Here is a 14,216-nt window from a genome sequence, read left to right as displayed (position 1 = left end):
ACAACAATGAGAAAACCATTCTTTGATGCCAAGAGCCATATTTCACGATGGGTTTTGTAAAACTATTTATTTTCTAGGGCTCATACACAAGGAGGATTCTTTGTGCGAGAAGTTAATGGGGATGCCTGTCCTTTTTGGGCATGAGATTAATTTAATGTGCACATGGGTGATTCCATAACAGGCGATTCTGTAAAATACATATTAAATCAATGGATGGTTATGAGTTTAGAGTGTGCACTCCAATAAAATTAAGGCTAGGACAGAGTTCCAACCTATTTTATTATTTTGTAGTTAAAGACTGCTAGGTATTCACTTTTGTTGGGTTTTATTTAATTAATTTCTAACAATTGTGAATGCTTTAGTTTATGTGTAGAGCAGGCGGGTGATGGCATTGGGTAGCATCGGTCGATGGCTTGGATCCAAATGCTTAGAAGAATTACTATTTTCGATGGGTGCGCACCTTGTCACTAAAGGCATGGTGCCAATATTTATTCAAGCGCGCTTATTTATTAAAGTGCTTGACAAAACATTTATTATCTTCTATGTGCATAGGCGCTCGGTTTAATATCTAATTATTTGATATTTGTATTTGGGCACAGCCCAGCTTTTGGACGCCCAAACACTATACTTTATATTTGGGCAAATTTGAGCACTCACTACTTGATAAAGAAAGCAAATTCAAAAGTGTAACGTGCCTGTCTAATGGCTGTCCAAGCACGTTCTTAGTGGTCCATCAAGAAACAAATCTAAGTGTTTCTGCTCGGCACTCCCACGGAATGTTTGGGGGTTTGTCGCCTAGGGTTTTCTGAGTCCGCTTCACAACGAAACGTTCGCGGCTAAACCCACTAGGATGGACTTGAAATCTAGGTTCCTAGAGGCGAAGGTCTCCTAGCAGCATTCTAGCATCGAATCCTAGACATCCTACTTTACGTAGAGATATCCAAGCCAAAGTAGACCCAGGCTGCACTTGATTCAATGAGAAAGGGAAACAAGAGGGATGCGTTGCTCAAACTCCCTGTCCGTAGGGCATAGTCCCATTCCGGTCCCCTAAAACGGCATGAGTCAGGTTCCATTTTAATGATTCCTAAAGGTTGAATGGTAATAAAAACCAATGAAAAGCCTCCTAGTTCTTTGGGACAACCCTACTTTAGGACGTACCCGGGGGGTTCGACCCACCTGCTTCCCTCAATGGGTGTTCTTTAGTTACCTAATTAGGTCCTATCACATTTATGTGGGACATTTAAAAATATCTTCCTTAATTAAGACTTTTAGGAATAGGGTTCATTTGCGTAATTGATGGCACTGACACAAAAACAATCCACGCAAGTTCTTTGGAAGTAAACTTTATACATCATCTTTGCTGAAATGCAAGTCTCATCCAAAAAGGACGGATTCTGCAATCCATGGGGATGCCTCTTATTTCCTCCAAGTTTCCGTCCTTGCACTAGTTAGAGGGCCTCGAGAATCCATCAAGAGTCACGTAGATTGCTTGAGTAGGACCCAGAGCAGGGAATTCACAATCAGAGCCCCCTTGGCATCCCAGGATCCTCCTACATTCAAACTAACCCACAGAGAAACCTCTCATGGTGGGTTCAGTCCATGTTCCCATCACAGTTATTTGGAACCCCCTTGGCTAGGGTTGGTGGCCAGTTGGGGGTAGCTTGGCGTGCCCCCCTTGAATTCAACCTAAATCATTAATCAAAATTTCTTTTGTGAGCTTGAGTCATACATTCCTTTTGAAGACATTGAGTCTATATTTATAGGCACAAACAATAAATGAAGGTGAGTGCTTAGGACATCTACTAAGGTGGAGTCCTCATCTTTGACGCTAGCATTGTCCTTCTTGATCTTTCTTGCCTAGGCATCATTTTCCATTATTTTTTGAGGGATAGAGAATACCCTCTTTCTAACCTCACTATTATGTATTAGGGTAGAGCAATTACACTATAGTTTTAGATGACGGCTCCCCTAGGTTACTATCCTTTAGTCTCCTATCTTAAGATATTGGTCTAGGGTATTGGTAATCATCTTTTCCATCTTAGAACTCTATCGGGTTCTAAGTTCACCCTAGGGTCTTCTCCTTTCAAGATAATACGAACTTGTATTTACTCCTCTTGCAAGTCAAGCATAAACCAAGTCTATTTACCATTCCGCAATAGTTACGAGTATCCAATGTAGCTTGGCAAATAGTCATTCTCCTTGTGGGTACTACATTCGAGCTTCCTCGCATTAGCTTTGGAATGTTTCATGTTCTGAAATGATATACCTACGCATGTTTTGGGTTCATCGCGGTTGGCTATTGGGGTAGAGACCAAAGAGCGTGTTGACTCCAAGTCAGAAATATGGTCATAAGGACAAATTGATTTATTCACAACTAAGGTCCTAGCTAGGTCGAGCTAAATCTTGGCTTCCTTTATCGGCCAGGACTTCATTTACCAAACCATTCCTTTCAAATATGATGCCATGCAAGTCCCAATGTAAGTCTTCCCTAAGTTGTCAATGCGATGCAAGGTCCATTGTCGTACTACTGCGCATCCGAGGTGTGGAATCCACCAAAAAGTTTGTGTGTGTGACATTTGTTATTTTGTACATACTTAGTTGTTGTGTTTGCATTTTGTTCTATGTGGGCAGTATAGGGAGAAGCATGAGGGCACTGTGCCAAACAAGTTCATATTGAATGAGGGCACTGTGCCAAACAAGTTCATATTGACATGTGTTCTAAATGCTTGTAGTAGCATTGGGGCCGTAAGGCATGGTAGAATGATACACGATCAAATAATCAGGACAGAATCCGATTTTGATGTAGAAGTAGGAAATGCACTCATTGATATGTACTCCAAACATGGAGAACCTACTGAAGCATATGAAGGGTATAATGATTACTGGTGTTTCTCTACAAGGTCATGATCTAGCCAATATTGAACTTTATGGACAGATGGAACAGGAAGATGTGTCTCCCAACAACAGGGTTGTCTTTTTGTTCATCTTGAAAGCTTGTGGAAATGTAGGAGCTCTGTTGAAGGGCAGGTTGATACATGGCTAGATCATTAAACACAGATTGCAATTAGATTCCCTTGTGGAAAGTGCTCTACTGGACATGTATGCAAATTGCGGAAGCTTGGAGGATTTGCAAAAGATGTTTTATCTTATGCCAAAGCGAGATGTTGTATCATTGGGTGCATCAACAGTGGGAAGTCAGTTTTTAGAACCTAATGGTATGTTTCCGAATCACATTCCAAACCCAGAAGATAAGGATGCTATGTCTGCTCTTAGAAAAGCTCTTCTGGACAGAAAAGGAAAAGTGTGACTAGAAATTCTGAAGGGCCGTCGTGCAGTACAAATAGAACCGTCTGGCCTGGGGAAGAAAAAGCAACGAAAACAGGGGATCGAATGCTGGGGGAAGAAAATTGCAATGTATCAGACAAAGGCGAGAGAGAGAGAGAGAGAGAGAGAGAGAGAGAGAGAGAGAGAGTAGCTCAGATAGGATCACCAATTGAGCCAAAGCAAGTGCAGGATTTTGACAGATCGATCTCCGAATGAAGTAAATATGCAGGCCCTTTCCTCCAACTTTTGCTCAATTCCATCGCAATATCAAAAGGCCTCTGTCATTCCACAGGGATTGAGTTCAGCTATTGATGCCGCAGCGAATGAGGTTTTCATGTCTGAGTCCTCAAGTCAATCTCATAGTTAGCGACATTGCTTTATTCGTGTGTCAAAAGAATTCTCTCCCATACTTGATCATGGAGTGAACATGCCCTCCTTAAGGCTTTTTCGACCTGCTTTGTATCCGGTTGAAGGGGGCAGTACACGGGGAATTCGAGAGACAAAGAGGAAAGCATTTCACGGGTCTTGGAAGTTAACATTGACACACCCCTAGAAACAAGAGGAATCTTGTCAAATAGCACACTAGCAAGATCGTTATGGCTCTCTTGTCTATTGTCAGAAAAAGACCAGCCCAAATATGGGGTCTAACCAGAAACATGATCAGATAAATTATCACTTGAGATTGTGACTAAAAATTATTAACAGGGATAAAGACGTGTCAACCCAACCATGTAATCCTCACAAATACTTTTGAGTCAGGTCCCATGCTACAAGCCACTTGATGGAGTGTACACATGTCAAAATTGACATGATACAAAGATCAATAAGATCTTATGAGATGTTGGACTATCTTTATTCTTTGTGAGCTTTGACCATAAGAAGAGGCCTTGAGGGAATATCAAAGGGACATGAAGGACTTCAGTTTTTGAGCAGCCAGTTTATAAATCAGATTTGTCTTTTGATGAAGTTGAGGCTGTTGATGTTGAACAGGGTTGCATTCAAACGGGTGAAGTGCAGCTAGTATTGCATATATTCAGGTCTATTTGCCACATTCAAGAGACCAAAGGCTTGAACAAGTTGATTATAGGTCTATTATCTGAAATTGAGGTGACCTTTTATGCATACATGTACAAATATTTGATCATATGGAACCAGTCCCTGGGAAGTCATACTCAAGTTTTGGGCTTACACAACTGTCTTTATGACAGCTTTCAAATTGAATCGTGAATGTCTCGCTTGATTGATCTTCTATCTTGGAATTTCTCAAGAACCTCTGTGGTTACGACTTTGCTTTTCGAAAACCCTTCGACACCGTATTCATAGAAATCCCTTCCAGTACATTTTTGCAACTCAAAAGGCATGACCTAATTACTCAAATGCGAGTGTACATGCATTCATTCTAAATGCAATTTAATTCTCTACGATGGTCTATGGAGTACAATTGACCTATACAGAATATTTATATACCCTGACAATCTATGATGCATGTGCAGAAGTGAGATCCTAATATTTGACTTGTTTCCGCTATACCCATACATACTCAATCTATTTCTGACAACTCATGACTATTAAACCCTTTTCGGCTACCTTTCAAATTATGCAAATTACTCGATGCGAGGTATGACTTTTTCCTAATGATGCATATGCTTAAATATTCAATTTTAGTTTTCGCCTAATAAACTGTTCATGTTGATAGTAGCATCTTTGCGCATCTTTGCCCGATCCTTCTCCTGTAGTCACGGATTTTCTAGTTACTTGGGAGAGCTTACAATTTGGGGCCAGTTTGGAGCTGGAAGTGACCTTCACTTCCTTCAAAGGACTCTTTGGTGCCAGAGTTCCATGCGCTCGCCTTGACTCTTATGTCTTTGGAGGCAGTCAATGGAGTGACTACAGGACTCGAGGGGGTCACTCATGAATATATGTATATATAACGTGAGTTCAAAATAAGGGGTTTTTAAAACACCATTTTTATACATTTTTTACATATAGAAGGGTGTTACATAAAGGGGTTACTTACAGATTGAATAAAAAAGGGTTGTGTTTTATTCAAGAAAAATTCACAGATTAGGATATTTATAAATAGGCCATGAATGCATGTTTTATAGAGAATATATATATAGTGAACCCCCCGAGCTACGGGACTTGCAGTGAGGAGAAGCAGTACTCGGGCCTTTGCCCAATAAGGGAGTTATCCTTGAACCACTTCTCTCCCTCTTTTACTCTTCTTTACTCTAGATTTACCTTCCCTCTCCTCTCTCTCTCATTTTCTCCTTCACTACCTCTCCCTCTCCTTCTCTTTCTCAAAATTTTTGTGACAAAAGGGGGGAAAAAGAGGAATAACGGGTCTCCTGATAGAAAAAGGAGAGGAAAACGAATTATAATGGAGGGATGGTGATGGTTAAGAAGGACGAAAGAAAAGGATTATCTCTCTCATTAAGGGGGGGAAGGGATTTTTATAGGGAGGAGGAATGAAGGGTGTTATGGCGGTATTAGCAGAAGAGCTCCCCTCCATTTGTTATAATCACAGCGGCCAGATTAGGCCTCCCACCATGCATATCGTGCCTCCTACAAGGATAAGGGGAGATTAGTGGGGGTTGGAGGTTTGCACACGTGTGCCCCTTCCCGCATCGCAATTATCATTTTCATGATCCTCAACCTTGTCTACCCACCACATCCCATCTTTTCCCATCGTGATCTCCTTCCTTGTCGGGTGTTAGACATCCCTTCCCTCATTAATGTTTTTTCCAAGCCCAACTCCCCCTCCCATATCCAACCGATGCTGTTGATAGGGGGTGTTGTTAATTTGTTTAAAAAGAAAAAAAAGGGGGAGGGAGATTGATGGTGACGATGGCGGAAAGAAAAGGGGGGAACGACGTTACACAATGTGGCCTGTTACATCCTTCCCCCCCTTAAGGAATCGAGATCTCCTCATCTTGAAAGGAATTGGGGGTATTGTTGGTTGAGAGTACTCTCGTCAACCCATGTGGCATCTTCTTCTAGATAGTCTTTCCACTGGATAAGGTACTCTTTGAGGGTTCTACTCCTCAATCTCTTTTCTCGAGAGTCTAGGATTCTATCTAGCCAGAGCTCAAGGACTCCTTGGCTTGGCATTACAACTTTTTGATCATTGAGTACATGGCTAGGATTGGATACATATTTCTTTAGTAGGCTAACATGGAATACATTGTGAGCCTTTACATTCTCAGAGAGTTGGAGTTTGTAAGCATTGGGCCTTGGACACTTGAGAATCATGTAGGGTCTACAATACCTTGGAATTAGTTTCTTGAATTCTCCTAGTGATAAGGGACTCTTCTTGGGTCGTACGTGAATAAAAACCATATCTCCTTCTTTGAAGAGTCGCTCTTTTCTATTTAGATCCGCATAGGCTTTCTGCCTATCCTTGGCAGCTCTAATATCTTGTCTGATGGCCTTGACCTGCTCATCCATATCCTCAAGAATTTTTTTGGAAGCTTCTACCCTCAAGGTAGGATCTGAAAAATTCAATGGAGTACAGCAATCATGCCCATACAATGCTTGAAAATGTGTCATTTGAATTCTTTGTTGGTAAGAAGCATTATAGGTGAACTCTTCTAATAGTAGAATAGTAGATATTAAATCCATTTCCTAGGTTTGCAACAACAATATGACCTAAGAATTTCTTCAATAACTTGGTTGTCTCTCTCCGTTTGGCCATTAGTTTAAGGGTGATAGGCTGTACTGAAGAAAAGTTGAGTCCCAATGGCCTCAAATATCCCTCTCCAAAAGTGAGATGTGAAGAGGGAATCACGGTCACTAATGATCCTTCTAGGCAACCCATGGATTCTACATATCTCCTTGATGAACAATCTGGCAATATCTAAAGCTTTATAATTTTTCTTGACTAGAATGAGGTGTGCAACCTTAGTGAGCATGTCTATTATAACCATAATTGAGTTGTATCCTCCTTGGACTGAAGGTAACCTAACAACAAAGTCCATGCTGATGAATTCCCACTTCATATGGGGAATTTCAAGAGATTGCAACTTTCCAGGCATTTTGATATGTTTCGCCTTAATGTGTTGGCAAGCATTCCTTGACATATTTAAGCACATCTCCCTTAAGCCTTTCCCAATGGTAGCTTTTCCTGACCGTGTTGAGGGACTTGACATATTCGGGATGGCTTGAAAAGGGGGAATCATGTGCTTTCCAAAGTATTCTCTGTTTGAGTTTCCTACTTGAGGGTATGCACAAACTTGTCCTAAAGTAGACAAGTCCCTCATTGACAGAAAATTCTTGATACTTGACCTTAAGTTTGGGGTTTTGGTCCTTCCCCAAGATCTCCTTCATTGTCTTCAGATATTCTAGGTCATGGCTAGCTTTCTCCTTTTCTAGTTCAAGGATAGGGTTGCCAATGATTGTGCCATTGAGGGTTCCTCCACAATACGAGAGTTGAGGAATGCTTTGTGACTTAAGGCATCAACAACTACATTCTCCTTGCCACATCGATACCTGATCTCAAAATCATATTCTTGCAGAACCTCAATCCAAAGGCATTGCCTCATATTGAGGTCAGTCTGCGTGAAGATCCATTTAAGGCTCTTACGATCTGTGACTAAAGAGAACTTGTTACCAAGAGAATATACTATAGGATGACCTTCTTGCATTAGTACAAAGCCTAGTGCAAGTTTACTAGCATTCGTGACAACTTCAAATTCCTTGCTCAAGTCATGGAGCTCTAGGATCCGTGTTGTCACTAGGCTATGCTTCAACTGATCAAGACTTGATTGTTCAGTGGGCGTCCACGCTATGGCAACTTGCTTCTTCAGCAAATTTGTAAGGGGTGTTGTGATTAAGGCGTAGTCCTTAATGAAGATCCCGTACCAACCTGTTAATCCAAGAAAGCTACGCACTTCGTTAATAGTAGTTGGTGGAGGCCACTCTTGGACATCTTTGACCTTTGTAGGATCTACAGAGATTCCTTCTTTTGACACAATAAATCCAAGGTATTCAATCTGCCTCTTGAAGAAGGCACACTTTTTCTTCTTAGCATAGAGTTTATGAGTTCTCATGGTCTCAAGGACGATGCGAACTTGGGATTCATGATCCTCCTCTTCCTTGGAATGAACCAAGGTATCATCAAAGAAGACAACCACAAAATCATCAAGATATGGTCTAAAAATGTCCTACATTAGCCTGTTAAAGGTGGCAGGAACATTATCTATTCGAAAGACATTATAGTAAATTCAAAATGACCATATCTTGTGTTGAATGCCGTCTTAGGAATATCTTCTTCTTTGACACGAATCTAGTAGTATCCTGATCTCAAATCAATCTTGAAGAAGATTTTTCATCCCTGCAATCGATCAAGTAACTCTTCTATCCTTAGGATAGGATATTTATTTATTATGGTTACTTGGTTCAGCCTCTATAATCGATGCAAAGGTGAAGTGTACCATCCTTGTTCTTTTGGAACAAGATTGAAGCTCCCTAAGAAGAACTACTAGGCTGTATGTACTCTTTGTCCAATAGCTATTTGAGTTGCTCAATTGAAATGCTTGATGCAGAAGTAAACTTCTTCCTTGCTATGGTCTATTTTTTTCAAATTTTATTGACAATTCCTTCAGCCTTAAGTTGTTTCATCCTACTCTTTCCCCCTTTGAAATGAGAAGAATCCTTTCTATGATTAAAGGGTTAGAGGATGAAGGGCCCTTAGTACATAGTCATAGTGTTTACTTATGGATGATCCAATCATAGAATTTTGGATTATATTCTAAATTAGCATAGCCATCTATATCAGAAGGGTGGATGCCTACATGCGTAATATAAGTGAGGACATCAAGTAAGAAGTCACCGGAGTCCAATTGGCTAGCAATATACAACTCCTCCTTAGTGAGGATGCGATCTAAATGAGGATGTCCTGCAATGTATTCCTCAAGGGGTCGATTACAGAAGGTAGTCAATACCCTATACGAAGTTGGGGCTACATAGGTGGGATCGTACTCAGCTGGCTTGATCATGTGTCATTGCTCAGTGTTGGTCATTATTTGGCATCCCTCTAGCTCTCTTTGAAGTCGTAGAGCATACCCTTTTTGCAAGAAGGAGGAGTTGTTGTCAGTAAGCTGTTGTAATCTCTCAATCTCCTGGTTTGCGGCCCTGATCATATTCATGCTATATGACATGATGAGACACTTTTTTATTGCTTTTTCCTTGGATAACTGGGTTGCAATCAACTCTTGAGCTGCTTCAGATGCTTTAACGAATACAAATTTTGACTCCTTCAAAGAGTAAGGGAGTATTCGTACTTCCGTTGCTATAGGTTCTTTCAAGAGTCCTAGATCTAGTCGATCATAGGTTTTAGCCAATGTTATGAAACTAGCATCCAAGTGTCAGAGGAAGGCAACCAAGTCATGCCCAATATTTTTAGCTAAATTTGCAGCCAAGATTAGAATTAAGTGCTGCTCATAAGAGGGTCTAAGCCGGGCAGGTGGTTAAGGTTTGATAGCACTAGAGAGGTCAGTAGCTAATGGTTGTCACTTGGTTTGCTTGTGAGTTTGTAGGTTGGCCTTATGTTCGATGGGCGTGGTTGTGGCTGCAATTAACGTACTACTTGGTGCATTTCAGAGTTGAGGGAGGGCATCAATGGGACTTAGATGTGGTAGGTTTGTTAGTAACAAATTGTGGTTTTGGCCAATATATTGGCTTATGCCCTGCTGAGCTAGGATTTAGAGGCTCCATGGATTTAGCAGCTTGAGTTGCTTGTGGTTTGAGTGGTTTTGACGAGACGTTTTGTGTGGTCAAGCTCCAGCATGGCGTTTGAGTAGTGCCTTTGGATGTTTGGGCTTTAGGTAGCCAAATCCAAGTGTTACCCGCATAGTAGCCTTAAGCATGCAATAAGGTCTTGGGGACCAATAGCGGCTTGACCGTGCATCGATGTTTATTGTATGGCCTTGGCTTCCTAGATTTTGAGTGCGGATGGTTAGCCTTCGGAGGCCGTGGGTTTCTATTCCTAGGTGGCACTCCCTGTTTAGGTGCCCATTTGAACAGGGATTCTTAGGCTTGAGTGTTGGTTCTAGCGGTTTGCTAGCCTCGAGGTTGGGTAGGCTGTGATAATTCACAATCCCCCTCTTGAGACTTGGTGGTGGGTTTCTTTACTAGTGGCTTTGTGGACGTGAAATAAGTCACACCATCCTTGCTGAAAGTTGTAACAATGCAGATGTTACCTACAGCTAGGTGGATGCATTGCGACTCGTAGTCGACATTGTAATGAGATTGCTTCTTAAAAGTTTACCCTAGCAGTGATTCTATGCATGCATCCTTAGTGATGTCCAACACATAGAAAATTATCGGCATGCTCTCAAACTCGATAGAAACTGCAACCTTGCACTTTTCCAGAAGTTTGTAGGGTTGGCCGCCATAAGGGGTCAGACTAGCATTAGTGGACTACAACTACAGTTTGTCAATTTGGGTCCAATGGTCATGAGTCAAGACATTAAAATCAGCTCCCTCTTCTATCAATGCATTGATGGTGCATGTGTGTATAGAAGTGACTTTCATGCATAGATAAGCTGGTGATACTGCTTCCTCATCCCCACCGTTCACCTTAGTGATAGTGGCTACTCGCACGTGCCTAATCGAATGATTCAATATCCCGAAGGCATGGAGGAGATGCCACAGTTCATGTCAATGTGATGGTTGCATGGAGCTTTGACTGTAGCATCTCGTGAAGGGATAGAGGTCTCAATGGAGGAGTGGGAATTCTCGAGGGGATGTAGTCCAAAGGTGATGAGGGGTTTAGAATTTGTCGTATCTAAATTTTATATGCGACATCTAATTTGAGTGTTTCAATGTACAGTACAAAATATATAGTGCAGCGTGGTCGTGCGGACGGCATTTTCGCATGGAGCGTATTGACAAAATGCGCTCTACAATGGACTATGGTATCATGGCAAGGTTCGAGCAAGAGATCCGGCGATGAGCAACAGATCCAAACACGGTTGTGGATGAGATGGAGTATTTTGGGAACTTGCAAAGTATTGTTACAGTGGATTACCGTAGCTTCTCCATGATACTATTTGATGTGCAATGGTTCAAAGTGGTACTTGGAAAAGCTAGAGAAACAGTTCGACGAGGTCCATCTGGATTTCTCAAAATAGATTCCGAAAAAAAATGGACGGATTTGCGCGACACCTTTGTGTTGCCAGCCCATTGTGAATAGGTGCATGGACTCATTTGTTTGCTAATTGTATTATGACATGGTTTATGTCACAATGGTTTGAACTCTCTTGTACGTGTTTGTGAATAGGTAATCTTCTATCCAAATCCTCGACAACCTCGATGGTGGTATGTTATACCTTCAACTCCCCGAAGTGCAAGAGTATATGATCAAAGCGATGTTCCGAGCATAGATGAAGATAATATGCGAATAGAGGAGTCGATATTGCAAGGGGTGGAGGCCGTCGAAAGCTTGGAGCCAGCATCGGCTAACAATGATGGAAATACAGGAGTCCAAGAATTCTTTGAGAACGAGGTGGACTCATTCTTTTGTGGTGACATGTCTATCGACCTTCCAGTGTATGCGGAGTTGTGTCAAGAGATTAACATGGGACCATAGGATACTTCATACTTGGAGCATCCACTTACTCAATTCATTGACCAATCGCTTGTAAGGGTACATAAGATATACATTTTAAGTGAGAATTTTTTTTAAATGATTTATATTACTGTGCGTTGTAATATACTATGCGTTGTATAATTTAAATTGATTATTCTAACATCATTTTTTGTCTGGGTAGGTGACATTTTCATGATGAGTCGAGGGATGAGCGATGAGGAGTTACATGATATCTTCACACACATGTCTTCAGACCAGATCGCGAGATTCAGAGATATGGCAGACCAAGAGCTGTCTCGATCTTCGTCAGGGTGCTCTGCTAGATCTACTTCAGTGCGATCGAATGCTTTGGCTTCGAGCAGTCGAGCTCGATGCTCCAAACTTGGGCCAAACAGAGGGAGTGCTTCGGGGTCAGGGGGATGCTGCAGAGATACAGAGGCAGTGAGCCCGCGGTCGACATGGGATACAGATGTGACTCCTCACTCTCGTGGCCCTTCCAGGGAGCGTGGCTCAAGCTCAGGTGGATACTGTAAAGGCACGGACACGGTGTCTCCGTCATCATTCAGCTGGAGCTGCGTCACCTCAGGGATTTGCACACATGTGGGGATGTCTATTCCAGTTACTCTGGCTTTTGCTCAGCCCCGTCAATTAGGTGGTACCCCTATGGGTGCCACTCCGAGAGATATTACCCCGGTCGGTACACCGGATGCACAGGGGTCTCCTGGATATGCCCAGGAGCATGGACGCAGATGGAAGAGGACCCATCTTAGGTAGACTCCAGGGGGATATGGATATCTAGTCGATGGTAGGTCAGGAGCCATCATCATGAATGATGAGGGGAGGAGGATGACGGATCGCATGAGAGAGTTGTGCCAACAAGTTTTTCGGCACAACATCTTGGATCATTGGAAGAACATACCGAAGGGGAGCAAGGACTACATAGTAGCATCCTTGCATGAGGAGTTTCCGGTTCCAACCTTAGTAGATAGATTCTGTACGGGCTGGATGATGGATTGCATGCATGCATACATGTCACACAGACAATCCGATGCACACAAGGCAATCAAGAGTCACTACAACAAAGACGAGGCATAGACGTGCATGTTAGACGCGCAAAGTCGGGCGCGCCTATCATAGCGTCTATAAGTGCATGTAAACGTGTGTGTAAATAGACGCGAATTTTGCATCTATATATCCATGCAAATAGACGCGCCAGTAGACACACAATTATTTAACCACCTAAAATTGCAATTTACATAATTAAAAAATCAAAGTTAATAATTATTTAACCACCTGAAATTGATTCTTGAGCATGCACATGTGCGCATGATAAAAACCATAGAATTAAGAATACACATTGAATCATTGAATTAAAAAAATAGAGTTAATAATTACTTTTTCATTGCTCTCTAATGAATGGCAGTTCCTCCGGTTGACAAGCCTGATATAAGTAATTAGTGGCAAGCGACAGAAACCTTACAATTAGTAGCAAGCATTGCAATATGTATCTCGTAATTTCTCTACGTACTTGAAGATGATAAAAAATACTTCCTTTTTATTATGGAAATTTTAATTTAGCTTTAAACTTGACTATTGATTCTTGAGTATGCATGTGTGCGCATGATAAAAACCATAGATTTAGGAATACACATTGAATCAATAAGAAAATTAAGTATATTATAGTGAATGATCTATCTCATCTTCAATGAGATCAGCCCTTGCTAAACTTTTTACTTCTAGGTCTATGTTACCAAGAGGTAACAAAACAAATAAGTCTATCCCACTATCAGATGTGTTGCTATATTGCTCAATAACTTCATCAATATCATCGACAATTACATTATTGTCTTCTTCTGCATTTCCTTGAACATCCTCGCGAGGTTCATATTGTACTATATCATGCATATCATCCATTGTGGTGTCATCATGCACATCATCATTAATTGTTGGATTGTCATCTGCTATCTCCATGTCGGTAATATTAGCATATATTGGTTTTGAACGATTAGATATAGGGATGACATACCACCATCGATTATTGTTTACCATTGGATGATACACAACCTGTAAGCAAAAAACTTAAGTACTTATTATATTGTGTATATGTATCACATGTATACATATAAAAAAATTAGCCTTTGCATATATACGTGCTCACATTGTTGAGGTAGTACTAATGTGTCATTCTTGTTTTGGTGAAATTTTGTAGAGTCAATGATTACAAAACCACTTGGATGACGTCTGATTGTGCAACTTTAAACCACTTCACATCCAGTACATATATAAAGAATCGTCTAAAGTC

This window comes from Lygodium microphyllum, chromosome 4, assembly GCF_053477565.2.
Source record: "Lygodium microphyllum isolate KBCC chromosome 4, Lygodium_microphyllum_v1.1.10, whole genome shotgun sequence".
Classification (NCBI taxonomy): domain Eukaryota; kingdom Viridiplantae; phylum Streptophyta; class Polypodiopsida; order Schizaeales; family Lygodiaceae; genus Lygodium; species Lygodium microphyllum.
This window is presented reverse-complemented; position numbering follows the sequence as displayed.